Raw genomic sequence first — 8724 nt, 5'->3', positions numbered from 1 at the left:
GTTTTGTTTTTTAAAACCCTGAAGGGCTTTTTTTTTTTTTTCCTTTCAATCTGGAGAGCCTACTTGAGAAAAACAAAATTAGCATCAAATTGTTGTGATATTGTTCTGCATATATTTTTTCCTTTATCAAGAAGAAATTGTCCTGTCATCTAAATGAACGTAAGGAAATTAAAAGGAAGGTGGGTAATAGGGAACGGGGATCGTAATGCTCTCTCTTCTGTTAAAATGTGGAAAATAAAGTTAGAGAAGGGCTGGTCAGGTCAGTGACACACCGGGAGAGCTACTGACAAAGGGAGGTCACATCAGTAACACAGGCTTGTGAAAGGAGGGGAGAATTGGGTCTCGGAGACTTTGGTCCCATACATTCTAGACAACTGTAGTAACTGTGGTTACTATGCAACTGTAGTAAGAATGGCTGAAGAGAGAGAGATGCTCTCAACATCCTCGGCTAAACTAATGGTACAAACGACTGAACTCATGGAGGATGGCAGTTCAGTGCTCTGACCTGGGACAAGCTACTTCACTTAAAGCCACAGTCTTCTCACCTGTAAAATGGGGGAGAAGAAAATCTACTTCCTGGAGTTTTGTAGGTTATATAATTTAAAAGAAATACAACATGTCACCCAGCACATAGTAAGTCGTCCACAACTGTTAGGAGGAAAACTTAGAAACTTCTGCCGGTGAGGGTCCCCTTTTTGGAGGAGGACCCTCAGCTTTGGAGAGGCTGGAGACCGGCCATGGGTTGGGGGGCACTTCAGCCAGCTGCCCCCTGCTTCTTCCAGCCAAGCAGCTCTTTCTGGGCTGCGGTGAGGCCTGAGGGCCCAAGGCTTGTTACCCAGTTTGCTTAAGCAAGTTCTTTCACACACACACCCATACACACTTTGGTCCAAAAGTTCAGTGAGGCTTTTTTCTTCCTCCTTCCTCTGTTGTTGTTGGGTTCTGATTACTTCCATCTGGTTGCGGCAGCTCGAGTGGAGTCTCTAAAAACAAAACAAAACAAACAAAAACCCTTCCTACCAAACACACAGGCACCAAACCTAGAAGGCTGCTAGGCTTCTCACCAGCAGGCGCCCAGAGGGCGACTCGTGCTCGCCGCGGCGGGGGGCGCAGGCCGGACCCCGGCACCTGCGCGCGCTGGTGGCTGCCGAAGAGTCGGCGTAGAACCAGCCCCCCGCCCCAGAGCCTGCCTCCCTCCCCACCAGCCCTCCAGCCCCCCGCTTCCGCCCCGGCGCCCGGAGAAGCGGGCGCACTGGGAACGCCGACCCGGGCATCTCCCGGCGGAGGGGAAGAGGGAGGTGGGGAGGGCGGGGGATTTCAGAGATTGAAAACAGAACCGTCCCTGCGCCTCGGCTCCGGAGCTCATCTGACTTGAGTTAGCGACCCCCCACCCACCCCGGCGCCTTAAAAAAAAGTGTTGGGGACTGGCGCGCTCTTTCGTTCTCTGCTGGAACTTTCTACGTAGGTGTGCTTTCTCTCCCGGGCGCGGAGGAGGAGGGTCCTAGGCCCCCCCTCCCCTCCAGGTCCCCGGGATCCCCTCCTGGCGGGGGCGCGCGGCTCGGGCGGGGGCGCGGCGCCCTGTGTGCCGCAGCCGTGCGCGCGGGGGCGCTGCGCCGTGCGGGCGCGCGGCGGGCTGGAGCGCGGGAGTGCCGGAGCTCGCCAGCCGAGGCAGCACGGCTCCGCGGACTTTTTTTCAAACTCCCATCAATGAGTCTTCGAGGAGGAGCGGGAGGCGGCGGCGGCGGCGGACGCGAAGGAAGACGAGGAGGAGCGGGAGGAGCCGGAGGAAAGAGCGCGGGCCGCCCTGCGCGTCGGAGCCTCGGGGAGCTGCCCGCTCGCCGGCTGTAGGGGCTGCCTGGCCCCCGTCCTCCTTTCGGTCCCCTCCCCTGCCTGGCCCGCAACGCCCCGGCTGGAGTGAGCCCGGGCACACGGCAGCCCGCGGTGGATCGCCGCGCCAACCAAGTTGGGATGGGGGCCCGCAGCCACCGCCCGGCGCCCCGGAGGCCACCTGCGTGCTAGAGGCAAACTTTTGTCTCCCTCGGTAAAGTTGCTTTGGCCTTCTTTTACTTGCTTTTCGTCGCGAAATGCCCCCTACTTCGGCCGAACTCGGGCCGACTGGGATGCTGCGCCGTCTTGGAGCGTCCCTCGGCCGGGTACCCGCGCCATGGCACGGGGATTCGGGCACCGGGGGCTAGCGCGGCGGCCCGCGTCCGGGTTCTGGCTAAACCAGGCTGGGACCTAAAGGGAGTCCAGGGATGGGAACTTGGGACCCAGGGGGCGATTTTGCATCCTCCTTCCCACCTGGGGGAAAGAGCCTGCCTTCTTGGGGAGCGCCTACGAGCTTGCCTCCACCCCGTCTCCACCGCCCCCGAGCCCGGGGCTGTTTTTTCGGGAGTTGGGGGTTAGCGCGGGGAGGCTGGGATGCTGCGAGCTCCAGAGGTGGGCCGTGGGAGTGTCTCCGGGGAGTGTGCCGGGGGTGGAGGGGCTGCAGCCAGCCGCTGCGAACTTCTAACTGCACTTCTCCGCGCTGCCGGTCCCAAGCCCTGCCTTTCTTTCTTTCTCGCTCCTTCCTCCCCTCCTCGGGCCCTGTCGCCCCCTCCCCCTCGGTCAGGCTTTCCCTCCCGCCTCCCTCCTTGCTTCTCTCCTCCTCCTCCTCTCTTGCCCTCCGCTCTGAGATCCGCTTGACTTCCCCGAGGGATCCTCACGTAATCTCTCGCCCTGTCCTCCGGTCCCCCCTTCCCCGCCACGCTCTTTCTTCCCCGCCCCCACTCATTGCCCCCCCCGCCCCGCGCCGCCGGCAATCTCTCAACAAGTATATTTGCTGAGGAATTTGAAAAATCCACTACTGCAACTTGATCTGTGTGCGATGGATGGGGAGCGGCGCAGAGAGAGTTGGGCGCCAATCCTATTAAGGGTTTAGAAAGGGGAGCGTTTCCCTCGGACGGGGCCCGGGGAGGGGGGCCGCTGGTTGGGGGAGGAGGAAGGGAGCGCGTGCGTGTGTGTGTGTGTGTGTGTGTGTGTGAGTGCGCCCCCCCCGTGTCGGGGGTGGGGGGGATGGAAGTGCACCCAACTGGGCGCCTTTTCAGCCCGACAGTAATTGCTGTCACTTCCTAGGAAACCCGACTTCCACCACGCGAGGAGCTGGAGCTGGAGCCGGAGCGCCTCACCCCGGGTGCCCTGTCGCAGGGGCGCTCGCGGGTTTTGGATCTCCCTCAGGGTGCCTCCCTCCACTCCCCGCTCTTTTGTGTCATTTTGGTGTGACTTTCAGAATTGATCCCAGCCGGGAAAGAGTCGACCTTTCCCCGGAGTCTGGTGCTGGGCCGCGGGGGTCTTTACTGCGCTGCTCTGCCTTTTTGCCAGGGCATCTCGCGCGGCGCTAGGCCTCCCGGGAGCGCTTAGCAGCCCGGTGGCCGCGGCCGAGTCCCGGGACCCCCGCCCCGCCGTCCTCGCCGGGCGTGTGAAGGTTTAATCCCGACAGCTCCAGATAAAGGGAGCAGTTGTAAAACGCTCATATGCTGTTTGCCGACGAGGCTCAGGGGGATGTTGGAGCATTTGAAAGTAAACGGTTCCCTCGCAAGCGGCATAAAATAGTGTTTAAACAAATATTGTATTGGCGTGCTCAGGGGGCTCGGTGCCAAAAAGGAAAGTAAATAAACGCTGAAATCCAAAATATACAGCGATGGGAAGCCACGGAATAGGCGGGCTGGTCACCAGTCTCCCGAGATCTGTTTGTTCTACCACCTGACCCAGAAGCCCCCTCCCCGCCCACTTCCTTACCTTGCCGGGGAGTTTTCTTCCCTCGGTGGCTTCCCTGTGTGGGGGCCTCAGAGCACTTGCCTCTGCCGGGAAAAAAAAAAAACTCATTGTGTAGCTACCTGGGCTGGTCTCCCCAGGGCCGGGCTGGGCACCCTAACTGTGCCTGGCTGCTGTGAGTTCTGGTGGCCTTCAGGCTCGCCCCAGCTTCTGACCTGGCCAGGGTCACTGATTCTATACGGAGGCTGGAGGCATCCAGACCACCGCAGATACATCCCTTCAGGACCCCACCTCTTCCCATCTTGTGCCTCTTTCTTCATCTTTCCTGCTTTCGTTTTCTCAGACCTACTGCTTCGACCCTGATGGCTGAGGGTTCTCCCCCAGATTTAAGGTCCCAGTCAAACCCAGCTGCATAGAGAGTTGTCACTTGTCTGAGAGTTTCAAAATTAGTTCTGTTTTGTGATATTTAGGATGGTTTGTATTTCCCCTCTGCTGGGAGAAATACACTAATTTTGTGAGGTTAGTTAGTGATGGTAGGGGAATTTAAACTCAGGCAGGAAGCGCTCCAGTGAAGGTGAGGATCCCACTCACCCAGGAAATAGGTGACCCGACTCTCCCTTGGCTTGGCATCTGAGTGAGACTATAGTCAGCTCAGTCTGTTTTCAAAGTCAGTGGGCTGAGAATACCCATGGGAAGGAGGAAGGCACTCCCAAATCATGGCCAGGCTCACTGAGGACCAAGGCAGGCCTGACTGTTAGGGTGAGTTTTCTTTTTTTTTTTTCATTCTCCAGGAGAATGGTTTGGAGGGGAATTTGTACAGGGATCAGACTCCTTCAGCAGAGCATCCCAGGCTGCTTCCAAACTCACACGGACCCTGCCCGTGGCCTTGGAGGGGACTCTTTGACTTGGCCTATCTTGAAGGATGTGTGGGGTTAGGGAGGCCCTTCTGGCCGGGCAGCCTTAGAAAGGAGGGCCGGTGTGTGTTCTCGGGGATGCTCCAGCTCACTCGTGGGGAGGGTACCGAACAGTGAGTTGCCTAGTTGGAAGGGGGGCTACAGGGCTGCTTGTCAATGACTCCTCGCCTGGCTGCAGGGGTCTTGGAGGCTGTGTACTGTAGCTGGCTTGTTTGCACTGCAGACTGAAAGATACACAAATACTTCATGCTTTGTGTACTCCCACAAGTGCCCTGTACACAGGGCGGCCCTTAGGGCTGGATTAGCCAACCTGGCGATTCAGCAGGCAGGCCGACAAAATTGAATATTTGCCTAATAAACACCCTTCTTTCAGCAGGACCTCTCTTGACCACCCAGAGGAAGGCAGAGGGACCTTCACCCTAGAGATTCCAGCAGTCCCTCTAACGGGGACCAGACAGTTTTCATGCGCACTTTGAAAGACCGTGTGACCCCCACACACCCAGCTGACTTGTGGAAGCGCAAAAGGCGAGCCCTATAGCTTTGTAGACTCAAGGGGTAGTGCCGCCTGCCTTTTCCTGGGGACGTGTGTTCCTTTCATCTCATGACGCTGGCTCCTAGGCCAGCTCCAGGGAGGTGGAGCCACCTGTCCAGCTTCTTTAGGATGCAGAGGGCTTCTACCTGTGCCAGGACCCGTTTTCTGGTGGTCAGGGATGGTGCTTGGGTCAGGTGGAGCTAGCCGTGGAGGGCTGCAGCAGTACCCCCTGGGCCCTTTGAAAAGGAACCCCTCCCTGGGGTAGCAGCTCTCTGCTTTCTTCTTTTCAGTAAGTGTCAGAGGCGTGCAAACTTGAAACATGTGAAGAATACCAAAGAGGGAAACTGTACTCTTAGATTCCAGAAAATTCAGAGAGGCCACAGAGGTGATTGTACCAGCCACCAGAATAGGCCCGGTTTCAGTGATCAAGGCTCACTGGCTTCTAAAGAAGGCAGGAGGGGAGCCTGCTCTTTAATAGTGGCCTCAGGTTTGTTTAAAAGATGGTTTGGGAAGGGGTCCTGGGACAGCTTTGGCATTTGGCAGTGTCTTTTGGTAAAGAACAACTGCTTTGTTGGTTTTAAATAAATCCTTGCCACCAGATTCAATACTGCGTATTCCAAAATGAATTTGAATGTTTGCTGTGGACTCCAAAGGATAAAAAAAAATGATCGATCATTGTTTTCTCTTTCCATGTTTTTTTTTGATCATTGTTTTTAGATGTGGAGGGTGACCAAAATATCCTAAACCTACAAAACTACGTTTAACCCCCTGGGGAAATACCCTAGTGATAACAGCAGACTCTGCCTGTTTAGTATCTTATTTCCCTCTTCTCCTTTATTCTAGCTTTTTAAAAATCATACTGTGTGAGGGAAAATAACTCACTTAAGATGTGACCAAAGAGTTCACATAAACTGTTTCTGAGATTTTTGGTTTAAAGTGAATAAGTTCATGTGGTTTTGTGTGTCTGCTTGCGTGTCATAAAAAAACAACCCCCAAAAAACAGGTTGCTGGGCAATGTGTTTTAACTGTGAGTGCCCTGTTTCAGGCATTAGCATAAGAAAAAAGTTTTAGTGCATTTCCTATTGTCTTGAAAGAAGAGTTTCAGCAAAGGGAAGGAAAGCCGCAAAAGGGTGATGGTCCATTGAGATTCTGCGGCAGCCCCGGCTCGTCATCTGGCCCTGAAATCTGTGATCGGGTATCACTTTTATCTCAGTTTTCCATTCTCCGGCCTTTTTCACACGTTCACTTTTTGTCAAGGTTTATTGATTATGTTTTCTTCTCTGCAAATCTGTGGAAAATTTAATGAACCAAACACAGCAGTGAAATAAAAGGGACTTTTTATTCATTAGCAAGGGATTGATTTCCCCCCTTGGGCGGAGGGCCCCTGGCCTCTTGAGAGGTAGTGAGCGAGGGAGATGGGGGAGGGGGTGGCCCTGCCCCCGGGCTGAGGCGGGGCCTCCCCGCTGACCAGCGCCGTCTCGGCCCCGGACTCCCGTCCGCACTCCATCCTTGTGGTGGTCCTGGGCCCGCTGCAGACCTCCGCCTCGACCTCCGGGATCCGGGTTCCTCCGGGATCGGGGCTCCCCGGGCTTGGGAGGCGGGGTAGGGATGGGGATATCTGTGTTCTCCACCCTGGCAAACCTCTCGAGGGCCTGGGCCTTCCCCGGGACACAGTTAAGTAGGGCCCTTCCTCCAGCCCGGGCTTTCAGACCTGTAATTAAGCAAAGCCCCTGGTGTGATTACGCTGTGCTGACTCGGCTGGGTTCTTTGGAGCCGCGTCCCTCCACGAAACAGTGAACTTTAGCTCTTTGTAGAGGCTTCCTGGGTAGCCGGGGGTCGGATTCGATTGCATGTCTGTCTGTCTGTCTCCCCTGCACCCGCTTCGCCCTTCTCTGCCGGCTTTGTCTCCTGCCTGTCCATCCCCCCGCCGCGCCCCGCGCCTTCGTCTTCCCTCTCGCCCTGTGTCCCGCCTCTCCCCGCCCTGCGTCTTCTTTCTCTCCTCGCTCCTGTCTTTTCTTTCCCTCCCTCTCCTCTTTCCTTAGGCATCTTTTTATGTCGCTCCCCCTCCGCTCCCTCCTTCGTCTCCCCGCCCCCCTCCATTTTCTGTCCCGCGGAGGGCTGGCTGCGAGGCCTCCGGGAAGCCGCGTGTCCGGGCCACCGGGACGGTGCCCGCGTCCGGGGAGCCCTCCGCGCCCCGAGCGGCTCGCGCGCCGGCGGCGCCGCGTCCCTCCCACCTGCCCGCCGGCCGGGTTTGCGGCGCCCAAACAATGGCCACATTGTCCTGGCCGCGCACCGGCCGCCCCCGGCGAGTGGCGGCAGGCCGGACCCTGCTCGTGGCGGCTCGGGAAGAAAGCCAGCGGCCCAGATCCAGGTCGGGCGCCCTTGGCGCCGGGCGGGAGACCGGAGCGCACCCGGGAGCCCGCGCTCACCTGGGGACGGCGCTTCTCCCTGCCCACGGCCGCTGGCCCTCCCTCCCTCGTCCCAGTGGCTCCCCACCCACTTCTCCGAGAGAAGGGGCTTCATTCGACTTTACACGACAGTTTGCAGAGTGAATTGAGAGCATTTCACTAAAGCCAGGAGAAGAGGGGCCACGTTACCAAACTTTTGGCGGCATCAGAAAACTTTTTTCAGAAGGCGTATGTGCGAGTGACGGTAGCCACGAAGGCCTGCGTTTGCCCTGACAATTCGCCTTCCCCCAGCAAGGCAGGAAAGTAATGGTGGTCACTCAAAACAGTATCCCCCGCCCCCCCCAGTTCGTCTTGATCTGTAGGGATTGAAGACCTCTTAGCGCTCAGAAAAAGAAGGATCTTTGAATGCTGAGGATGTTAAAAGAGCGTCGGTCCCGGGTCCAAGCAGACGCTTAGCAGTGCTCCTTTGTGTTGTGGACAATGCAATAAGTCAGCCCGACTTTTGAGCCACATTTATAAGGAACTGTAAGGGCCGCTCAAGTACACTTGTGCTAAGTTGAATTGATTGAAATTTAATGGCGGTTAGTGGCGATGAATGGTAATGATTTCCCAGCGTATCTTTGGCATACTTGACATTAATAACCGGAGTGTGTGTGTATACCCGCACCGGGAGCCTGCCACACACGTGAGGCGGGAGCATTATTCATTTTCTGAGATGCCAGTCCTTCGCCTCCTTCCTCTCCTCAAATCCTTTTCCTTCTCACCATAATTCAGTTGTTCAGATGATGTAAAAAAAAAAAAAAATCAAAGGGAAAGAAGGAAAAAGAAAAATCTTTCTCCATTGAGTCCGTACATCATGTCAATATAATTTTGAGCTCATGATTTTTTTCAGTTCCTGCATAAATCAGCTTCTAATATACAGAATGTGATGAATTTGTTTTAGCTGCCACCATGAATTAATGTTATGCAAATAGAAGCTTTGCAGGTGAAATGATTTACTTAATAATTTCAACTTCTAATATTTAAACTCATTCATTATGTTGGAAGTTAAAAAAAGAAGTCCATATTTTTCATCCTGTGATGGGGAGATTAGTATGCAAGTATTTGCGGCATAGGCAGG

At 55.7% G+C, this 8724-nt stretch overlaps 1 protein-coding gene across 1 annotated transcript in view; it reads left to right on the top strand.

Moving 5' to 3' along the window:
* Nucleotides 1-1107: 1107 nt before the first annotated feature.
* Nucleotides 1108-8724, top strand: part of GLI2 (GLI family zinc finger 2) — a 262316-nt gene continuing 254699 nt past the window's right edge. Inside the window, exon 1 of the mRNA XM_043488281.1 lies at nt 1108-2038. The gene's annotated coding sequence lies outside the window, so the exon portion shown is untranslated. The remainder of the gene's footprint in view (nt 2039-8724) is intronic.

Source organism: Cervus canadensis, chromosome 15, assembly GCF_019320065.1.
Source record: "Cervus canadensis isolate Bull #8, Minnesota chromosome 15, ASM1932006v1, whole genome shotgun sequence".
Taxonomy (NCBI): domain Eukaryota; kingdom Metazoa; phylum Chordata; class Mammalia; order Artiodactyla; family Cervidae; genus Cervus; species Cervus canadensis.
The sequence above is the reverse complement of the archived record's forward strand: the minus strand, read 5'-3'. Positions and strand labels throughout refer to the sequence as shown.